This window comes from Bufo bufo, chromosome 3, assembly GCF_905171765.1.
Source record: "Bufo bufo chromosome 3, aBufBuf1.1, whole genome shotgun sequence".
NCBI lineage: Eukaryota > Metazoa > Chordata > Amphibia > Anura > Bufonidae > Bufo > Bufo bufo.
The window spans coordinates 58,258,652-58,283,460 of NC_053391.1; positions in this window are offsets into that span (position 1 = coordinate 58,258,652).

Consider the following 24,809-nt stretch of genomic DNA (forward strand, 5'->3'; position numbering starts at 1 on the left):
CGACCGTTATTTGATGCTCTCCTCATATTTTTCAAATTAAGGATCTTGCCCTAGATAGGTGTTTAATTAGTAGTAGAATAGAACGACAGTATGTAAAGGGTGTATCTCACAAGGCCTGAACCAGACTAGGCCTCAATTAAAGATTTCTTTGCACAAAATGGCTGTATTTCAAATGCCTGATTCAAACCTCTGTATGTGGGGGGGTATCTCACACGGTTTGAAGCAGTGTAGGCCTGAAGTAAATATATCTTTCCACAAAAAGGATGTATTTCAAATGGCTGTATTTCAAATGGCTAATTCAAACCCCTGTATGTAGAGGTAGTATCTCACAGGGCCTGAACCTCTGTAGGCCTGAAGTAAATATATCTTTGCACAAAATGGCGGTATTTAAAATGGCTGTATTTCAAATGCCTAATTCAAACCCCTGTATGTATAGTGGGGATCACAAACGCCCTGAATCAGTGTAGGCCTGAAGTTTATATATCTTTGCACAAAAAGGCTGTATTTCAAATAGCTGTATTTCAAATGCCTGATTCAAATCCCTGTATGTAGGGGGTATCTCACACGGTCTGAACCAGTGTAGGCCTGAAGTAAATATATCTTTGCACAAAAAGGCTGTATTTCAAATGGCTAATTCAAACCCCTGTATGTAGAGGTAGTATCTTAGAGGGCCTGAACCTGTGTATTTATTTATTTATTAATTATTTATTAATTATGCAAATTTATTTTTAGAGGTGGGAAAACACTATTGTATTCACCGAGTACTTTCAAAAATACATCAAGCACGTTTTGTTTTGGGGGCAGTTTATTGATGATGTTAGGAGTCTCAATAATAATGATATAGGTATGAAATTTACCTCAGAGATACATCATATCACGTTAACGTTCTTGGACCTGAGAATCTCCATAGATCCTGGTGGCCGCATCAATACGGAAGTTTACCGTAAACCAACGTCCACAAATAACCTGCTACACTGGCAGAGCTATCATCCTCTGCCTCTGAGAAGAGGGATACCTGTTGGACAGTATATAAGGGCACGTCGAAATTGCTCAAGTGACTCTGCATTCCTCAAGGAATGTGACACACTGTATGATAGATTCCATCAAAGAGGATACCCCAAAAATACATTACATAAAGCCTTCTACAGAGCAAAAAATACCCCCCGTCCTGACCTATTGAGTGGCACAAGAAAAACTGATACCACAGCCATCATTATGTGCATTGGCACTTTTGATCTTTAACATCGCAGGGTTTTTAAAATCCTGGCATGTTTTTCAAACTCATAGTGACCTGAGCGAGGCCCTATTGCAGAAACCGAGTGTCATGTATCGTAGAGGTAAGAACCTCAAAGACCAGCTAGTGCACAGCTTTCACAGTAAGGACCCCCCCAAAACAATGTGGTTGAGATCCAATGTAGTGGGAAGTCACCCGTGTGGTAGATGCAGTTTTTGTCCCTACATCAAGAAGACTAAAGTTTTTATAAATCCATTGAACAATAAAAAATATGAGATCAGGCAATTTATTAATTGTCAAACAACGGGCATAGTGTATGTGGCCCAGTGTCCCTGTCGCAAACTGTATCTTGGCAAAACATCACAAGAATTTCGTTGGCGGATCTGCCAGCATATAAGCAGCATTAACACCAAGTCTGACACCCCTATATCTAGGCATGTAAGGACCTTCCACAAGGGAGACCCCGGTTGTTTAAGCTTCTGGGGTGTGTGCAAAAAGACGCTTGGAGCACGCAGAGGGAATTTGGATAGAATTCTCCTCCAAGAGGAAACAAGATGGATTTACCGTCTTGACAGTCTCAGTCCAAAAGGCCTCAATGAAGGCTTTACTTTTTCTTCATTTTTAGAATGATTACCTGCACGGTTTTATTTAATATGATCAATATGTAGTTTGGTGAGCAGAAGTAAACGCTGTTATGGGGTAGTATACTTACCATCAGATGTGGTGAGACCTTAGTGCTTACCCACTGCGCCATGCATGTGACCATTCTTGGTGTGAGACGTTGGCAAAGTATCACCATTACTATGTAATGTAACTTGCGGTAGTTCTAGTCCACACACATGTCCAGTGATACCAAAAATCAAGTGCAAACGCAGGCGCAGTGATGCAGAGTGGTAAGTCTTGTATTTTAAGTGTAAGGGCAGGCGAAGTAAGGGATATGCATCCACCGTTAAAATAAGTGCAAGCACAGGCGCATTAATGAGTGGATATGTTCGGATTGTTCTAAGTTTCTGCGCAGTCGCACCAAGGTGGAGCGATTTGTTAATCGAGGTGTTGGAAATGAAGGAGAGAATTTTTATTTTTGTTTAAATTTTTTTCTCTTTTTTAAGTACACACCTAGGCGCACTATAAGAGAGGCGCCCGCCCCAGCCACATTCTAAGTCCCCGTGCAGTCGCAGAGCCCAGATATAATGGTCTGGTAAGGTAAGGCTTGGTGCAGGGGGCGTGTGTGGAGCGTCAGAGGCAACTTACAGGCCGTTCATTGGCTACTTGCATCTATCTGATACTCACCTACCAGTGCACTCTAAAGTGATTGGTCTTGGTAACACGCCTCCAATCACGTGACTGCCTTTTTAAGGTCCTCAAACAGCGTTTCATTAAATTCTGTCCGTTACCCCTGATGAAGCCAGATTAGCTGGCGAAACATGTTGAGGGACAGTCTCATGTTTTAGGTTCTGAGATCTTTGTCAGTGTCAGCCTTCAGTAAGATTTCTATAGCAAGTCTTCAACACATTTAGTGTCTGCATGTGGAATCTTCCATGGCAAAATAAATAGTACGATACTATATGTGTCTTTGAATACAGAAATATAGTGTGTGAATGAATGGGATGTGCACCTCAGGCTCACATGCTAGCTAGGACATTACTGCTGAAATACTGACAGGACATCAGAAAGTTTCCCTCTGTATAGCTGCGTAATTTCAACAGAACCGCACATGATAGGGTTATTGGTTACTTACTCAGGGCCCCCCATAACTTCCCCATTTTCCCCCATCCAAGTACCATCCCAATATAACACCACACACTTTGCTTGGATTAAATCGGCCACAGCCGTTTTATTAATAAAATAAATACATCCATAAATAATAATAACATTAAAATTAACATTAACCCTTGACGACGGAGATCGTAGAAGCCCCAAAATGTTACCATCCACAAGAAGCCAACCTGGCAACTCCATCTTGCCTCCAGCCGTTAGACACCAACTGATGGACGCCTTCTCCAATTAACCAAGTACCTGAAACTATGAGAGTCCAGCCCCACCATCGAGGCCCTCCCATTTCCATTACCGTCATATACCACCAGCTTCTATGATCTCCCACCGCCACGACTGCCGCGACATGTAGCACTGCCCTATATATTGCACAACCACAAAACCTTAGGGTGGGAGGGAGGGAGTTTGATTCCAACAAAATGGCGCCGGCTGACTGCCGGTCACCTCTATTTAATCCCTAAACTCCTCCTACCTAATCACCCTAACCACACCTCCCCACCCCAGTTTAACTAACTCCAACCCAGGCCCTTCCTACCAAAACCCATCATGACAGCCTCCCCTTACCTGGCGTCCTAGTCCGGCCTCTCTCAACTTCTGAACAATACAAATGCACTATATAGAAATTATATTATAGGTATATTACACCCCTGCCTCAATCATTTTTTTTTGGGGGGCAAATGGTATATCCCACCAGTTGCAATTAGTTATTCCAATAGTGTTTGTCCCTCTATATAGCTGCGGTATCGCAGCAGAACGACACACAACTGCTGCACAATACAAATGCACTATAATATACTTTCTATGTTAGAAAGTATATTACAAGTATATCACACCCCTCAGTATGTCACACCTATCGATAGCACACCAGTCCTTAAAATAACTTTTGTGGCCCTATTAGCTAGCGTTTGGTGTCTCAAACAGTCTGTCCCTGCTTCACAGGGCAACCTCTCCCTACACTGGCAAAAGACTGAATGTAAAATGGCGGCCAGATCAAGTTCATTTATAGGGTAGGGGGTGTGTCCATGTGCTGAAACGTCTCAATTGGCTGTCCTGTCCCACCTGATGGATGTGTCATGGGTCAAAGTTCGGCGCAATGCAAAAGAATATGACGCCGGCAGACATCGCCATATGTTCGCATGTTTGGCAAATCGTGAACGAGCAAAGTTTGCCACGGAACGACCGCACAGTGAACCGCAAGTCCATCTCTCAAAATGGGTATATGCATTTCTTTGTGGGAAGAGTATAGCTAAGAACTGAATTATTTCACATACACTGCCTATGCAACTTGTGGTTTTATTTTATATAAATATCTGCTGTACTGTTTGGTATTTGTATGTAACTCTATCCTGTATGATGAAAAAGCATAACAACTGCTTTATTTGATGTTATGGTATGGATTCTACTAGAGGTGAGCAAATCAATTCTGTTTCTGCTAAATTTGAGAGAGTAAATGCTAACACTGAACTAAGCAGAACAATGATTTGCTCAATTGCTTATATTTTTCCCAGAAACTTCAAACAGCATTGGCTGGACTACATTGCTCATCATGCATACTAACCATACTTTTAGGCTACTTTCACACCTGCGTTTGGTGCGGATCCGTCTGGTATCTGCACAGACGGATCCGCACCAATGCAAACGCTTGTATCCGTTCAGAACGGATCCGTTTGCATTACCATGAACAAATTATAATGCATGATAATGCAAACGGATCCGTTTTGACTTTACATTGAAAGTCAATGGGGGACGGATCCGTTTGAAAATTGAGCCATACTGTGTCAACTTCAAACAGATCCGTCCCCATTGACTTGCATTGTAAGGCTTCTTTCACACTAGCGTTCGGGGCTCCGCTTGTGAGCTCCGTTTGAAGGCTCTCACAAGCGGCCCCGAACGGATCCGTCCAGCCCTAATGCATTCTGAGTGGATGCGGATCCGCTCAGAATGCATCAGTCTGGCAGCGTTCAGCCTCCGTTCCGCTCAGCAGGCGGACACCTGAACGCAGCTTGCAGAGTTCGGGTGTCCGCCTGGCCGTGCTACTTTCACACCTGCGTTTGGTGCGGATCCGTCTGGTATCTGCACAGACGGATCCGCACCAATGCAAACGCTTAGATCCGTTCAGAACAGATCCGTTTGCATTACCATGAACAAATTATAATGCAAACGGATCCGTCCAGACTTACAATGTAAGTCAATGGGGACGGATCCGTTTGAGGTTGCCACTATATGGCTCAATTTTTAAACGGATCCGTCCCCCATTGACTTTCAATGTAAAGTCAAAACTGATCCGTTTGCATTATCATGAACAAAAAAAAAAAAAAAATTTTTTTTTTTTGTTCATGGTAATGCAAACGGATCCGTTCTGAACGGATCTAAGCGTTTGCATTATAGGTGCGGATCCGTCTGTGCAGATACCAGACGGATCCGCACCTAACGCAGGTGTGAAAGTAGCCTAAGTCTGGACGGATACATTTGCCTCCGCACGGCCAGGCGGACACCCGAACGCTGCAAGCTGCGTTCAGGTGTCCGCCTGCTGAGCGGAACGGAGGACAAACGGAGCCAGACTGATGCATTCTGAGCGGATCCGCCTCCACTCAGAATGCATTAGGGCTGGACGGATCCGTTCGGGGCCGCTTGTGAGAGCCTTCAAACGGAACTCACAAGCGGAGCCCCGAACGCTAGTGTGAAAGTAGCCTAAGTGGTCTTACTAAGGAGAAAGAGCACCCCCAGGACCCTTACAAAGACTATTCAACTAATCAGGGTAATTTTCTCTTCAGGCTCAGTTTTCCTCAGTTTGAAAAAAGAATTGGCTTGCATGTCTCATGCAGAGAAGTGTAAGGCCCCTTTCACACGAGCAAGTATTCCGCGCGGATGTGATGCGGGAGGTGAACGCATTGCACCCGCACTGAACACCGACCCATTCATTTCTATGGGGCTGTGCACACGAGCAGTGATTTTCACGCATCGCTTATGCGTTGCGTGAAAATCGCAGCATGCTCCTCTTTGTGCGTTTTTCACGTAACGCAGGCCCCATAGAAATGAATGGGGTTGCGTGAAAATCGCAAGCATCCACAAGCAAGTGCGGGTGCGGTGCGATTTTCACGCATGGTTGCTAGGAGACGATCGGAATGGGGACCCGATCATTATTATTTTCCCTTATAACATGGTTATAAGGGAAAATAATAGCATTCTGAATACAGAATGCATAGTAAAACATCGCTGGAGGGGTTAAAAAAAAATGTAAAAAAATTTAACTCACCTTAATCCACTTGTTCGCGCAGCCCGGCATCTCATTCTGGCTTCATCTGATCTCTGTGCAGCAACAGGATCTTTGGTGACGTCATTCTGGTCATCACATGATCCATCACCATGGTAAAAGATCATGTGACGTACCATGTGATGACCGGAGTGACGTCATCAAAGGTCCTGTAGCTGCACAGAGATCAGATGAAGACAGAAGGAGATGCCGGCATCGCGAACAAGTGGATTAAGGTGAGTTAATTTATTTATTTTTTTTAACCCCTCCAGCGATGTTTTACTATGCATTCTGTATTCAGAAGGCTATTATTTTCCCTTATAACCATGTTATAAGGGAAAATAATACTATTTACAGAACACCGATCCCAAGCCCGAACTTCTGTGAAGAAGTTCGGGTTTGGGTACCAAACACGAGCGATTTTTCTCACGCGAGTGCAAAACGCATTACAATGTTTTGCACTCACGCAGAAAAATCGCGGGTGTTCCCGTAACGCACCCGCACATTTTCCCGCAACGCCTGTGTGAAAGAGGCCTAATAAAGGGATAGTTTGTACTCTTATTCTTTCAGGGTACTTTCACACTAGTGGCAGGTAACTCTGTCAGGCTGTTCCGGTGGGTGAACAGCCTGTCGGATCCATCTTGCCGCTAGTTCACGTGTGCCCCCGGACTGCCGCTCCGTCTCCATTGACTATAATGGGGGCGGGGGCGGAGTTCCGACGGCAGCACGGCAACGCACACCAAGAGGCAACCGGACTAAAAGTACTGCATGCGTTTGAGTAGACACAGAAGTGGCATGGTTACATTAATAATAGCTTTATCACCGCTCACCATCTGTGTTGATTTATCAAAGTTGCATAAAACCTCACAGAGGTCAGACATCCATGCCCACTCGTCGCTTGTGAAGAGCGGAAGCTGACTGGAAAGGCGACGACCATGTTGCAGCTGGTATTCCACTACTGTACTGCCCTCTTCTGCTCACAAAGCCTTGCCAACATGTGGAACGTGGAGTTCCAGCGCGTGCTCACGTCGCACAACAGTCAGTAAGCTGACAAATGCAAACGCTGCTGCAGCATTGCCAGACCGGGAGAAGCTGCTGATGACTTGCGTAAATGGGCACACACGCGGCGCACCTTCACCAGAAGCTCAGGCAAATTGGGATAGGTTTTGAGAAACCGCTGAACCACTAGATTGAACACGTGGGCTAGGCATGGTATGTGTGTGAGCTTGCCTCCAAAGCCGCCACCAAGTTACGGCCATTAACAGACACAACCATGCCTGGTTGTAGGTTGAGTGGCGAGAGCCACAGCTCTGCGACGGTGTGCTGTTTTTAACCTAAAGCAGATCAGTTTAAGCAGGGTCTGTTGCTGCTTCCCCACTGCAGTGCTGCTCTGCTTCCAGCTACTGACTGATGGCTGACTGGTGCTGCAAGATGATAATTCAGAGGTGGAAGTGAAGGAGGAGGCGGAGGAGGAGAGGTTGCAGCCACTAACGTAGGTGGCGGCGAAAACTCTGATCAACATAGGGCCCGCAATCCTTTGCATCGGTAGCACCTGTGTCATGCCAGGGTACGACTTGCTCCAGGCCTCCACATCGTTCATCCAGTGGGCCATCAGGGAAATGTAGTGTCTCTGGCCAAAAGTACTTGTCCATGGGTCAGTCGTTAAGTGAACCTTACCAATACCTGCGTTGGTCAGGGGACGGGTGATGTTACGGGACACATGCTGGTGTAAGGCTGGGACTGCACACCGTGAAAAATATTGGGGGCTGTGGACAGAGTACCAATAGACAGCCTCCGCCATCAGGCTGCGGAAAGCCTCAGTGTCCACAAGCCTAAATGGCAACATTTCCAGGCCAAGAAATTTGGAAAGGTGCGCATTTAGTGCTATGGTCTGTGGGTGGATGGCTGGGTATTTGATCTTTCTTTCAAAGGCCTGGGGAATAGACATCTGTACGCTGCGCTGGGACCCAGAAGTGGATGTGCTAGCTGATCGTGCTGCTAAGGTCCAGGCGCATGGCGGGAGGCATCCGGGCCTGCATCTTGGACAGGGGATTGGACAGCACGTGACATAGGGGAAGAGGAGGCAATGGTGTGACCCGCAGACAATGGTTGTGGACCCAGGCTCTCGCCCCACCTATTATGGTGGTGGTGAGGTCGCTAGTATTTATGCCCCTGCTCATTTTGGTACGGCACAGGTTGAAAAGCACAATTTTTCTATCGTCCGCACTTTTCTAAAAAAAACACCAGACTGCAGAACACCTACCCCTTGGTAAGTGAGATTGCCGTAAGGGGGTGATCTGGGGAACAGTTGCAGGCCTGTTTGGTGTGGCCTGCCTTCTCCCTTTTGCCACCCCACTGCCTCTTCCAGTGGTGCTTCGGATCCCTCCCCCTCTGTACTGCTGTCCTCGCTCGGCTTGCCACCTTCCCAAATTGGGTCGGTGACTTCATCGTCCAACACCTCCTCTTCCACTTCCTCATTCATCCTCCTGACTTGATGACCTAACAATAACATCAGTTATTGACAACTGTGGCTCATAATCATTATCCACCTAGTGAAACACTAATTGCCGTTCCCCACCGTCATCTTGGGTAAGAGTGAGGATTCTGTTGACCAGACTCTTGGCTACTGAGACTGGACTTTGTGGAAGACAGGGTGGTGCTTAACCAACTGGAGGCATTATCTGCTGCAATCCGACCGACCACCTGGTCGCACTGGTCTGACTTCGAGAGTGGTGTCCTGCGCCACCCTCCAAATTGGGACATGAAGCTAGGTATCGTGGATGAGTGTGTTTCTTGTGCTCTGGCAGCAGGCACAGTTTCACCGCGCCCAGGGCCACGGCCTCTGCATGCACCATCAGCAGCACGGCCACTTCCCCGTCCCTTACTGCTCGCCTTGCGCATATTAAATAGTATATATGCTTGCAATTATGTCACAAGTACAGTAGTGCAGGTTTTGTAAGTGTATGTGCAAATAAAGCACACAGAATGTCACAAATATTTTTAGGATGCGCACACATTAAACAGGAGGTATATAGCAAGTAATGTCGCTGTCACCACCGCCTAATAAAAAATTACACTAAATTAATGTCACTGATATTTAGGATGGGCAAACGTTATACAGAAGATGTAGCGCAGGTAATGTAACTGTCCGTCTACAGAAAAAGTACATTGGATGTCACAGATATTTTTAGGCTGCACACACATTACACAGGAGATGTAGAGCAGATAATGTCGCTGTCACCAGCGGCGAAAAAAAATGACACTGAATGTCACTGATATTTTGGATGCGCTAACGTTATACTGAAGATATAGTGCAGGTAATGGCGCTGCCACCAGCAGCAAAAAAATTTGACTGAATGTCACTAATATTTTCGGATACGCAAACGTTATACAGGAGTTGTAGTGCAGGTAATGTAGCTGTCCACAGCAGATACAGTCTAGAGAAAAAGTACACTGGATGCCACCGAAATTTTTAGGCTGCGCACACATTACACAGGAGATGTAGCTCAGATAATGTCGCTGTCACCAGCTGCGAAAAAAATTACACTGAATGTCACTGATATTTCGGATACGCAAACGTTATACAGGAGATGTAGCGCAGGTAATGTAACTGTCCGCAACTGACACCGTCTACAAAAAAAGTACACTGGATGTCAAAGATATTTTTAGGCTGCGCACATGTTAGACAGGAGATGTAGCGCTGATAATGTGGCCAAACAATTGCAAGCTATTTAGCGCAGATTGAGCTAAAAATATATATTGCTGCCGCACACAACAATAGTCTTTAAAAGGACTTTTGGGTTTATAGCAAGTATAAAAGCTAAAATATTTCTATTTCACTCCCTACACTGTCTCTCCCTTCTGCTCTCCAGCTCTCCCTGACTAAGACTGAACCGAACATGTGTCATCAGGTGCTATATATCACCCGATGACGCGTTCCAACCGGCCAATCACTGTAATGTCAGTAGCCAACATGGCTACGGCATTACAGTGAATGACAGTACTTAGCTGCATGTTTATTGGCTGCATAGCAGCCAATAAACGTGCAGGAAGGAGACTCAAACATCGTGCTCGAGCACACGCGGTATTCTGCCGAACATCTCGATGCGCCGAGCATCGCGATGTTTGAGTAAAATTTGTGTTCGGCCGAGCATGCGCGCCCAACACTAGTGACAACTTAATTCTCCTACCTTGTGAACTAAATAAAACATCCAAATCTTTGCTCGGATCAATAGTAAGTAAAGAACTAATATGAGGAGAAGATTAAAATTGCGGCACTCACAAGATTCTTTTGCAGTCTCTTTCTCTTTAAAACATATTTGCTGGTGAGTGCCGCAATTTTTTTCTTCTCCTCACATTACAAGTAGAGATGGCCTTGCGATTCACCCGGCGGTCGTTTCACGGCAAACTTTGCTCGTTTGCGGTTCGCTGGCGCCATATTCTTTTACATTGTAAAGAACTTTGACCCATGACACATCAAACAGGTGGTACAGGACAGCCAAATGAGACAGTTCAGCACATGGACATACCCCCTACCTTATAAATAAACCCAATCTGGCCGCCATTTTATATTCAGTCTTTTGCCAGTGTAGGGAGAGGTTGTTGTGTGGAGCAGGGACAGACTGTTAGGTACACCAAACGCTAGCTAATAGGGGCACAAAAGTCATTTTAAGGACTGGTATAGGCGTGCTATTGATAGGTGTGACTTACTGAGGGGTGTGATATATTTATAATATACTTTCTAAGTATATTATAGTGCATTTGTATTGTGCAGCAGTTGTGCACGGTTCTGCTGCGATACTGCAGCTACACAGAGTGACAAACGCTATTAGAACAAATAATTTCTACTGGTGTGATATACAAGTTGCCCCCCAAAAAACTTATTGAAGCAGGGGTGTTATATTCCAATAATATACTTTCTATATAGTGCATTTAGGTAGTGCAGCATTTGTTTGCGGTTTTGCTGCATTACCGCAGCTACACAGAGTGACAAACGCTATAGGAACAAATAATTTCTACTGGTGTGATATATTAGATGTCCCCCAAAAAAGGGATTGAAGCAGGGGTGTTATATACAAATAATATACTTTCTATATAGTGCATTTAGGTAGTGCAGCATTTGTTTGCGGTTTTGCTGCGCTACCGCAGCTACACAGAGTGACAAACGCTATTGTAACAAATAATTTCTACTGATGTGATTTACCAGTTGCCCCCCAAGAAAGCTGATTGAAGCAGGGGTGTTATATACTAATAATATATATTCTATATAGTGCATTTTAGGTAGTGCAGCATTTGTTTGCGGTTTTGCTGCGTTACCTCAGTACACAGAGTGACAAACGCTATTGTAACAAATTATTTCAACTGGTGTGATATACTAGTTGCCCCCTAAAAAAACTGATTGAAGCAGGGGTGTGATATACCAAGAATATACTTTCTATATAGTGCATTTAGGTAGTTCAGCATTTGTTTGCAGTTTTGCTGCGTTACCGCAGCTACGTAGAGTGACAAACGCTATTGAAACAAATAATTTTTACTGGTGGGATATACCAGTTGCCCCCCAAAAAAAACTGATTGAGGCAAGGGTGTGATATACCTTTTACCACAAATACTGCTCTTCTATAGGGACTTTTGTCACAGGGAAATTTTGAAAATGACAGGCAGAGGAAGAGGCAGGCCATTCCGCAGGGGTGGTAGGGGTCGGGCACCAGGCCGGAGCCTAAGTGGAAAGTTGCAGAAGGTGCGTGTGATTACGTCAAAGGATGCACCAGACTTGGTTGAGTGGCTCACTCAGCCTTCCGCTTCTGCACCCTCCTCATCCTCTCTATCTGCACTCTCTTCACTCTCTGATGTGTGAACCCCCAAAGACACCACCACCAGCATATCCCCTCCGCTCAAGTCAGAGGAATTATTTTCCCATGCATTCCAAGACCTCACTGATGCGCAGCCATTCTTGGCATTGGATCAGGAAGAGAAAGTAACAACGGTCGCCACCCAGCAGTCTGATGACAGAACCCAGATCAGCCCAAGGAGGGTTGTCCCCGCTGTTGCTGCTTACTCCGAGATCTCTAATGTCAGTGGTGGTGAAGGTGACGATGATGAAGTGTCGATGGACGATACGTGGGTGCCCACAAGAGAGGAAGAGGAGAGGAGTTAAGAGGGAGAGACGGAGCAGCAGATAGGGAAGAGAAGGAGGAGAAGCAGACAGAACTTACAGTGCACATCAGGCAAAAAGCAGACTGCTAATGTATCTGGAACGAGCCATCCACCATGCATGGTCACATCTTGCGCTCCCAGGACGCCGTCACATAGATCCGCAGTGTGGGCTTTTTTTAACGTGCCAACTGCTGACAATAGTGGTGCCATCTGCAGCCTGTGCTGTCAACGCATAAGTCGCAGTAAGCCCAACACTCACCTAGGGACGGCCGCCTTAAGAAGGCACCTGGCCTCCCTTCACCTAGCCCAGTGGGAGAAACACTGTCATAACACACAAAGCCACACTCCCGGCACTCCACGTCCTGCACCTTCCCCTAATCCTCTCTCCTCCCATTTGTCCTCGACTCCACCTTCCACCGTGCTGTCGTCGCGTTCATTTGGCAAAAGGCAGGTTTCCGTGGCCCAAATGTTAGAGTGAAAAAAATTGATGACGCCTGATAACTCTCTTGCCTAATGGCTGACCGCTGGCTTGTCGGAACTGCTAGCCCGCCAACTACTGCCGTATAAACTGGTGGACTCTGAGGTCTTTAGAAAATGTGTGGCCATTGGCACACCGCAAATATTTCTTCCAGAAGGGCATCCCAGAGCTATATGGCCACATTCAGTGGCAAGTGAATGTATCTCTGGCACACAGTGTTGGTGCCAAGATACATCTGACCACAGACACGTGGTCTAGAAAACACGGGCAGGGAAGGTACATACATAACTTTTACTGCATACTGGGTGAACCTTTTGATGGCCGTCAAGCATGCAACCCGTGGCACCCATGTGGATTTGGTGTTACCGAAATGGATTGCATGCAGGCCTGCCTCTTCTTCTCTTCCTCGGCTGACTCCTCCTTTTCCACTGCTACCGCCTCTTCCGCTGCGCCCCCTAAGCTCCCCAGAACCTATTTGACATGCCAGGTGAGACGTTGCCATGCTGTGCTGCGGCTGTTGTGCCTGGAAGCCAAGAGCCACACAGGTCCTGCACTCTTTTCAGCTTTGCGGTCACAGGCCGAACAGTGGCTAACCCCTCTCAATTTGACAGTTGGTAAAATGGTGCGCAACAACGGTGTCAATCTGCTGAGAGCGCTGAAACAGGGCAAAATGACACACATGCCGTAAATGGCACACATCCTGAACTTAGTCGTGCAGCTATTCGTTGCCAAATACCCTGGGTCCAGGACATCTTGCGACAGGCCAGTAAAATCTCTGGCCAATTTAGAAGATCTTACACAGCCATTGCTCGCCTTTCTGACATTCAGCGGCGACACCACTTGCCCGTCAGATGTCTGATTTGTGACTCCCGACGTGCTGGAACGTATATGCTTGATAGGCTGCGACAGCAGAAACGTGCAGTTAACGACTACCTGTACGAACTCTGTGGCAGGTTCTGGGTAGCTTGTTTTTTTTCACCACGCCAGTGGCTGCTCATGTGCGACTCATGCAGACTCCTGCCACCATTTTATGAGATCACCAAACTGGTCAGTCGCAGCTAGGGTGCCATCAGTGACATTGTTACTTACGCCTTCTTTCTGGAGCGTGCATTGTGTCATGTCATTGTTTAAGCCATCGAGGAGCAGGAGCAGGAAGATGAGGAAGTCACAATGCTGGATGAATTACCATGGGGGCTACTCCATCTGAGACAAGTCAACAGAAGTCTGAAGAGGAGTCAGAGGAGGATGGTTCCGGAGCGGAGGAGGAGCAAGAAGGGCATGCTTTAAACTTTTCTGCGATCCCTGGTGTTGTCCGTGGCTGGGGAAAGGAGACCGAGGATGACATTATCCTGGATGATGAACAGGAGCCAGGCCACTCCACCGCTTCCAATTTAGTGCAAATAGGGGCCTTCATGCTCCAGTGTTTGAAGAGGGACCCCCGTATAAAAAGCATAAAGGGCAAGGACCAGTACTGGGTGGCAATGTTCTTAGACCCCAGGTACAAACACAAAATGGCGGACATGTTACCAGCATCACAGAGGGCTGTCAGAATGCAGCACTTCCAGGCCTTGCTTCAAGAAATGCTGCATTCCGCTTTTCCGAGTGCTGGCACAGGAATATCCACTCACAGAGAAACAGTTGCGGGTACCAATCCAACAGTGCATGCAAGAAGAGCGCGGTTTGATGATGTGTTGGTCACTTCGGATATGAGATCATTCTTGCAGCCAACCCATCGACAGCCGCCTTCCAAATCCAGCCTCAGGGAATGCCTGAACCGACAGGTGTCTGACAACATTGGGTTAATGGCCGATGTGGAAACTGAGAAGCGAGGAACCCCTTGACTACTGGTTGTGCAGGCTTGACCTGTGGCCAGAGCTGGCACAATTTGCCATGGAACTCTTGGCTTGCCACTCTTCGAGTGTCCTCGGTGAAGTAAGAGCCGGTATTTTATCTGTCAGAAACAGCTATTGCTACAGATGTAGCAGGGTTAGCACTCCAGCTCTTAACTCAAATTTCTTAACTCATCGCGTTATCTGGAGACAAAAGCCATTGAAAAGCAATTGAAGGTGTTTGCTTAGATTAGATAACACAACTCAGAAATCTCAGAAAACAGGAGTGTTAACTCTACTCCATCCGTAATTGACTCCTTGAGATTTAGCATAGCTGTCATAGCTGATCCGGGATGGCTCTTACTGGGAGTAGTCAAAGTGCTGGGTGGGTGACTACTTCCCATGTTCCAGGCTGGGTTTTGCCAGGCATAAAAACCAGCCAGCACTGCCAGGTGTGTAGATTTACCTCCCTCTGACAGTGAAGCTCAGGAGTCTGTGTGCGGTGAACTGAGGGCTGTGCTGGGATTTGAGGTTTGAGCTGGGCTGGAGGACTCAGGCCCCTCTAAAGGCAAACAGACCTCCTATGGACTTGATGAGGCTGAACAGGGTGTTAACCGGGAACACCTTGGAACAGTAGTGATTTTGTCCCTTGCAACATTTTTATATGCAGTTCTTGTTTTTGCAACTGGAGATTTTAAATATTTATCTATCTTAGCATGCGTACTTCTATATCATGCCGCTATCGCTCCAGCCTAAGAAGAGCCAGATTTGGTAGAATTGATTTACTTATCTCTACTATACACTGGTTTTCTTTCCAAAAGAAAACTAGCCATTTCACGCCGTAAGCTGTAAGTTTGTTATATAAAATCAATGTATAGCCTTTTAAAAAGGCTTTAAAGCATCATTTTGTCAATAGCTCTTTCCAGACAATTAACCTTTATTAGAGCAGATCAGAGAAAATTGGCTGAGAGACCTTTGTCGTGGTCTAGGGGTACTCTTTCTCATTATGGAGAGCACCTAGAATGTATGAGAAGTATTGTAGGACAGGCAACAGTGCTCTGGGTTTCTGCAAACAAAACATATGCAGTGTCTTACTTCTGATGGCATCAGACAGGCTTAATGTTCTTTTTTTTTTTTTTAAAGGAAAGCTAATTTGCATATATTTGTGTTTCTGTGAAACATATTCACATTAGCTTCCTTTCCAGTTGAAGTAAGAATTTTATATATATATATATATATATATATATATATATATATATATATATACAGTACAGACCAAAAGTTTGGACATACCTTCTCATTCAATGAGTTTTCTTTATTTTCATAACTATGAAGGCATCAAAACTATGAATTAACACATGTGGAATTATATACATAACAAACAAGTGTGAAACAACTGAAAATATGTCATATTCTAGGTTCTTCAAAGTAGCCATCTTTTGCTTTGATTACTGCTTTGCACACTCTTGGCATTCTCTTGATGAGCTTCAAGAGGTAGTCCCCTGAAATGGTCTTCCAACAGTCTTGAAGGAGTTCCCAGAGATGCTTAGCACTTGTTGGCCCTTTTGCCTTCACTCTGCGGTCCAGCTCACCCCAAACCATCTCGATTGGGTTCAGGTCCGGTGACTGTGGAGGCCAGGTCATCTGGCGCAGCACCCCATCACTCTCCTTCATGGTCAAATAGCCCTTACTTTCAAAGTTTTCCCAATTTTTTGGCTGACTGACTGACCTTCATTTCTTAAAGTAATGATGGCCACTCGTTTTTCTTTACTTAGCTGCTTTTTTCTTGCCATAATACAAATTCTAACAGTCTATTCAGTAGGACTATCAGCTGTGTATCCACCTGACTTCTCCTCAACGCAACTAATAGTCCCAACCCCATTTATAAGGCAAGAAATCCCACTTATTAAACCTGACAGGGCACACCTGTGAAGTGAAAACCATTTCAGGGGACTACCTCTTGAAGCTCATCAAGAGAATGCCAAGAGTGTGCAAAGCAGTAATCAAAGCAAAAGGTGGCTACTTTGAAGAACCTAGAATATGACATATTTTCAGTTGTTTCACACTTGTTTGTTATGTATATAATTCCACATGTGTTAATTCATAGTTTTGATGCCTTCAGTGTGAATCTACAATTTTCATAGTCATGAAAATAAAGAAAACTCTTTGAATGAGAAGGTGTGTCCAACATTTTGGTCTGTACTGTATATATATATATATATATATATATATATATATATATAATCACCCCTCCCCAAGAAACCCAGAGCAAACTAGATGCTTTCCATTTTAAACATTTGCCAAATCAGACAGAGCTTAAATTTCAAGAAATTTTCTCATCTCTAGTTTCTACATTGTAGCAGTTAATGGTTGTGATCTCTATGACAAGCACTTCCCTGGAAACTAGAGATCCAAAAATTGTTGTGATGACTGTTTTTTTTTTTTTATGTTTGACATTAGAGAATCTTTATTACATTTATTTACTATGACATTTATTTACTATTAGGCTAGGTTCACACGGGCGTCACAATTTGGCTCAGGATGCGTCCCGGGTGCATTTCGGAAAACCCACGCGAGTAGGTACCCAATTGCAGCCAGTTTTGACTGCGATTGTGTTCCGTTGTTCAGTTTTTATCACGCGGGTGCAATGCGTTTTGCACGCGCGTGATAAAAAACTGAATGTGGTACCCAGACCCGAACTTCTTCACTGAAGTTCAGGTTTGGGTTCAAGGTTGTGTAGATGTATTATTTTCCCTTATAACATGGTTATAAGGGAAAATAATATAATTCTTTAATACAGAATGCTTAGTAGACGGTCAATTGAGGGTTAAAAAAATTTATAAAATTAACTCACCTCCTCCAATTGATCGTGTAGCTGCCAGTCTCCTGTTCTTTCTTTAGGACCTGTCAAAGGACCTGTGGTGATGTCACTGAGCTCATCACATGGTCCATCACCACAGTGATGGACCATGTGATTGGACCATGTGATGTGACGTCACCACAGGTCCTTTAGCCGGCAGCTCATGATTAAAGAATTCAGTGCGGTTTAATGCGTTCACCTCACGCATTGCACCCGCACGGAAATCTCGCCCGTGTAAATATAATGCTATATATTCATAATTTTGAATATTCGTCATTTTTTTCCATCTAAAGTGAACAGTGTTCAGTGTTCACTTCAGATGGAAAAAAAATGACTAATATTCTAAAATATGAATATATAGCATTATATTGAATATAGTGCTATATATTTGTTTTTTAGAATATTCGTCATTTTTTCCATCTGAAGTCATGATTCCTCCTTGCTTAAGTTGCTGCTTAATGACTCATTGGCCCACAAGCCAGAAGCAAGGAGGAATCATGTTTTCAGATGGAAAAAATTACAAAATGATATATAGCACTGTATTCTAAATATTCACAAATTCTCGAAGTGGTGATATTCGAGATAATTAGCTTTTCGAATATTCGCGCTCAACACTATTTACTATTACATAGCAATGCCATGCTCGCAAAGAAGACTGTAAGTAATTTATTAAGTGCTGCCTGGTGATCTGTGCTACGTCACTGTACTAAAGTATGTATGTATAACGATTGATTGTAATAAAGGTGTTTCAATCAAAAATTTTAGAATGACTATTTATTGATATATTCTAGTCAATGCCAAAGGATTACATCATAACCTCATTTACCTTCCATCACTAAGGGAAAAATCTGGACTAGCTTTATCTCCACTATTATTATGGAGCATTGTGAAATTATATTATAAGCCTATATAATTGCATTAGTTTTTATCATCTTGTTTTTAGATTTAAAAATTATTTACCCAGTGACAAACAGCGCCTTTAATAAAGTTAAATTTGCCGTACTAGTCAAAGGCATTACTTTTATAGATCATGTTCAGAGGCAGCTATGGGGGCTAATTATTAATATAATTATGCAAATAAATGAATTCCCAGATGACAGCATTTGTTAATTCTGTATTGATCTTTTGCTGTATTAATCATATCACAGTGTACTTTCCATATTGTGAACTTTAAGAATGTCATAGTCCTTATAGCTAAACATTTAGAACAAAATTAAATCATAGCTCTAGTTGACATTTGCTTTCATATGTATTCCTTTTGGTACAACAATGCAGTTCAAGCATGCCTTTTATATTAAGTGTTGCATTACATGGTAATTACCATTATAGGTGGTCCAGATTTTTGAAGAGAGAAAAGTGTTAATTTTCTAGTATAATTGACTATATGACTTACTTCCTTGTAAATAATTAGGTGGGTTACCTTAGAGTCATATAATGCTGATTATAATGTTTTGCTGATATATAATAAAGCATATAATACATACTGTATAACAAAAGTAGGCATGGGATCTATCTGATACCTACACTTTCTAGCCATCTATTAGGCCCCTTTCACACGGGAAGGTTTTCCGCGCGGGTGCAATGCGTGAGTTGAACGCATTGCACCCGCACTAAATCAGGACCCATTCATTTCTATGGGGCTGTTCACATGAGCGGTGATTTTCACGCATCACTTGTGCGTTGCGTGAAAATCGCAGTATGCTCTATTTTGTGCGTTTTTCACGAAGTGAATGGGGCTGCGTGAAAATCGCAAGCATCCGCAAGCAAGTGCGGATGCGGTGCGATTTTCACGCACGATTGCTAGGAGACGATCGGGATGGAGACCCGATCATTATTATTTTCCCTTATAACATGGTTATAAGGGAAAATAATAGCATTCTGAATACAGAATGCATAGTAAAATAGCGCTGGAGGGGTTAAAAAAAAAAGTAAAAAAATGTAACTCACCTTAATCCACTTGCTCGCGCAGCCCGGCATCTCTTCTGTCTTCATCTTAGCTGTGTGCAGGAAAAGGACCTGTGGTGACGTCACTTCGGTCATCACATGATCCATCACATGATCTTTTACCATGGTGATGGATCATGTGATGTACCATGTGATGACCGGAGTGACGTCACCACAGGTCCTTTTCCTGCAATCAGCAAAGAAGGAGACAGAAGAGAAGCCGGGCAGTGCGATCAAGTAGACTAAGGTGAGTTTATTTTTATTTTTATTTTTTTAACCCCTCCAGCCCTATTTTACTTTGCATTCTGCATTCAGAATGCTATTATTTTCCCTTATAACCATGTTATAAGGGGAAATAATACAATCTACAGAACACCGATCCCAAGCCCGAACTTCTGTGAAGAAGTTCGGGTTTGGGTACCAAACATGCGCGATTTTTCTCACGCGAGTGCAAAACGCATCACAATGTTTTGCACTCGCGCGGAAAAATCGTGCATGTTCCCGCAACGCACCCAGACCTTTTCCCGCAACGCCTGTCTGAAAGAGGCCTTACTGTGTAAGCATCTCTCCCACCTTGTTCACTATGTGAGATCACTTATAAGGCATCAGGGCACTTAGTTTGTGCCATGGAAACGATTAATAATACATCTTTATCTTTCTGTACTATTCATATGCGATAGATGCCATCTTTTAATGATGCTTAAAGCAGATAACATTTATCACCTAAAAATAATACAGGGCAGAAAAAAATATTAGGGGGAATTTATCAAGCCAGTCACTCCAAAATGCTGTCCACAAAAATGGCAAAATAGGGTTTATTTGTGCAAATAAAGAGTGGGGAGATGGGCATAGTTAACCCGTCTTGCTGATTTAAGCCGGACTTCTTAAAAAGTCACAACATTTATCACAATCCAACTCCAGTAAATGGGTGGCATCGAAAATGGAGTAACATCTCAAGTCAGAAGTGTTTGACATAAAGATGTACCAAATTTATCAAACATCATACAACACTTGATTCATTTGGTGCAAAAGGCTTTTTCTTTTTTTTTTTACAAAACGGACTTTAAAAATTCGACTCATGATAAAGCTCTCCTGCTTCATACATAGTTGCAATATTTTAATCCATGCAGGGGTCTTTGTCAAGCATGAATACAACCATTTCACATCACCATGTCACTGATATAATAAATAACTAATGAATAGTATAATACAGTAAGTACTATGCAATGTGGTGTTTTCATGGGAGTAAAACAGATGTCACACAGGGCCCCACAGTAAAAGTTGAACCCCCTCTGCTCATTCCATGCAAAGTGTAACTCCCCAGATTTCTGACAAATTTAAAAATATTAATTGGAAGAAATGTTCAATAAAATCAAAAATGTACCTCACCCACTTGGTTTTCTATGTCGGAAAACGTGGAAGAGTTGCTTCAGAATATTTTAAAACTGCCTACATGCAGCTACCACTAGGGGGAGCTCCGTGCAAAAGAGAGTAATATAAAATTATTGTTCAATTTCAATGGAAGCTGTAAATAAACTCTTTGTACTGAGAATCTATGTCAGGAACAGGAGAAGCAGATCTGAGCAGTGCTTTCTCCCTCAGGGCCCCATAACTGTCTCATGGTCTGCCTCTATCATAGGTGCCCCACTAAGTGTTGTGCTATCATGCATATAAAATTATGCAAGACATTCCACATTGGTTGCAGGATGAGACTAGGGCCTTTATACCTGAGCCCACAGAACAGCAAACATGTGCTAGAGCATAAGTTGATATGCATCTGTTGCAAATAAACTTGGTGCAGACCATCATAATGAAAAATGTGCGTGAAACCACAGTACACCATTCTAGCTCAATGTCTGAACAGAGAACACCTTCTTTATGTCAAGGGGTCTTTGTCAGCTGCATTTAGCTGTATGTTGTGATTCAACAAAAGATTAGAAAAATATATTTTTTTAAAACGTATCCATTATTTTAAGCATCAGTTATGATCAGCCTGCATCAGCTTGTGCTAAAATAACTGATCTAATGGAATTGACACAAACTGATCATAACTGATGTTAAAAAAGATCATCTTAATGATAATAATAAAAGTAAAATATTTGATATAAAATAATAGTAAACATATAAAAAAGCCAACATCATTAGAGCAGAACAATAAAAAAATGCCCAGAGAAATCACAGATATCAAGTCCTTTCCTATTGCTAATATATAAAACATACTGTCCAGCACAAGTAACTGATATCAAGAGGTAAACCACTAGGGATACAATGGATGCTACATAGATGTAGGAAAAATATATTCATGGCTAAAAAGAGAATATGACTGCATACTACTTACATAAATATAACACTAAATAAAATTTCAGGACCAACTAGTAATTTGGGACCAGCCATTAATTTATACTTCACAGTTATATAAGCGAAGGTGTTATCATTATATGAACAATAATGTTGAGCGAGCATGCTCGGCACATCGCAGTGTTCGGCCAAATACTGTGTATGCTCGAGCACAATGGAACACAATGAAAATCAATGGGAGACCCAAGCATTAAACCAGGCACCCCCTGCTCTGAAGAAAAGAGGGTGTCTGGTTCACATTAAAAAAAAAAGGTTAGAAATTGATGGAAACACCACCAAAATGGTTTGGAAACAGCATGGGAAGGATGTCTGGATGCATCTTGGACTCCCATTACCTATGACATACAATAGACAACCACACAAAGTCTATTTGCCAAAAGCCGGGTATGTGCAAGCCAACAATATATCCATGAGACAGATACAGTCAGCATACCTTAAAATGGGAGCCTTGGGCACTATGAGACATTCCAAACCAGCTCTCATCTGACTGAGAGCCAGTAAGCCTCAAAGTTGCTTCATAACTGTTGGATGGCTTGGGTGGACCTGCTCACCTAGATCATTATCATTAGGGTGACAAAAAGTTTTCTGATTGTCCTAACATAATATTCAATAACCTTTCTATACAGTTTTGTCATGTAAACTAATTTGCATAATGGTGGGCATATACAAATTAGCTGAATCTGCTTGTTTTTCAGCTGAAACACCATTTGCATGGAAAATTTGCGATAAAAATTTGCATTTAGAATATTCGCGATCAACATTACTCATGAACAGCGCCATTTATTGGATTCATAGTCTTATGAAAAGACTATGAATCCAATAGATGGCGCTGTTCATGACTCATGAACAGCGCCCTCTATTGGTTTCATAGTCTTATGACAAGACTATGAATCCAATAGATGGCGCTGTTCATGAGTAGTGTAGATCGCAAATATTATAATCGCTAATTTTTCATGCAAATGGTTTTTCAGCTGAAAAACAAGGCAGATTCTGCTCATGTCTTTCCCATGTGCCCATGTTTATGCAAACGAGTTTACATGACAAAACTGTATAGAAAGGTTATTTATTAATGATCTTGTAGAAGGCTTGCATAGTAAAATATCTATTTTCGCAGATGACACTAAACTGTGTAAAGTAATTAACACTGAAGAGGACAGTATACTACTACAGAGGGATCTGGATAGATTGGAGGCTTGGGCAGATAAGTGGCAGATGAGGTTTAACACTGATAAATGTAAAGTTATGCACATGGGAAGGAAAAATGCAAGTCACCCGTACATACTAAATGGTAAAACACTCGGTAACACTGACATGGAAAAGGATCTAGGAATTTTAATAAACAGCAAACTAAGCTGCAAAAAACAGTGTCAGGCAGCTGCTGCCAAGGCCAATAAGATAATGGGTTGCATCAAAAGGGGCATAGATGCCCGTGATGAGAACATATTCCTACTACTTTACAAATCATTAGTCAGACCACACGTGGAGTACTGTGTACAGTTCTGGGCTCCAGTGAACAAGGCAGACATAGCAGAGCTGGAGAGGGTCCAGAGGAGGGCAACTAAAGTAATAACTGGAATGGGGCAACTACAGTACCCTGAAAGATTATCAAAATTAGGGTTATTCATGTTAGAAAAAAGACGACTGAGGGGAGATCTAATTACTATGTATAAATATATCAGGGGTCAGTACAGAGATCTATCCCATCATCTATTTATCCCCAGGACTGTGACTGTGACGAGGGGACATCCTCTGCGTTTGGAGGAAAGAAGGTTTGTACACAAACATAGAAAAGGATTCTTTACAGTAAGAGCAGTGAGACTATGGAACTCTCTGCCTGAGGAGGTGGTGATGGTGAGTACAATAAAGGAATTCAAGAGGGGCCTGGATGTGTTTCTAGAGCGTAATAATATTACAGGCTATAGCTACTAGAGAAAGGTCGTTGATCCAGGGAGTTATTCTGATTGCCTGATTGGAGTCGGGAAGGAATTTTTTATTCCCCTAAAGTGAGGAAAATTGGCTCCTACCTCACAGGTTTTTTTTTGCCTTCCACTGGATCAACTTGCAGGATAACAGGCTGAACTGGATGGACAAATGTCTTTTTTCGGCCTTATGTACTATGTTACTAATATTATGTTAGGACAATCAGAAAACTTTTTGTCACCCTAATGATAATGATCTAGGTGCGCAGGTCCACCCAAGCCATCCAACATATATGAAGCAAATTTGAGACTTACTGGCTCTCAGTCAGATGAGAGCTGGTTTGGAATGTCTCACAGTGCCCAAGGCTCCCATTTTAAGGTGTGCTGACTGTATCTGTCTCATGGAAAGATTATTGGCTTGCACATACCCTACTTTTGGCATATATCCTTTGTGTGGTTGTCTAATATATGTCATAGGTAATGGGAGTCCAAGATGCATTCAGATGTCCTCCCCATGCTGTTTCCAAACCATTTTGGTGGTGTTTTCATCAATTTCTAACCTTTTTCTATAAACTATACACTCTCTCCTCTTCAGAGCAGGTGGTGCCTGGTTTAATGCTCAGGTTCTCCCATTGACTTCCATTATACTCGGGTGCTCGGTAGAGCACCTGAGCACTTTGGTGCTCGAGGAACACTAATTAACAACAAAGAGTATGTCAAACACCCGACACTCTCTGTAATGAAAGTCTCTCTACAAGGAAGTTATCTACATGTATACAAAATACATTCAAATATGACTCCAAATTAATGGAGTTACCAGAATGTATTATTCGTGACTTCTCCTTAAAAAAAAAAAAAATTGATACATAAAAGGAAAACAACAGATCCTCAAAACGCAAGCAGTTATCTAGTATCGTGGAAAAGTTTTAGGCAGAGGATCATTACAATTAAAAATATCTCAGAAAACCCCTTTAAGTCTACTTTCACATCTGCATTGGTAATTCCGGT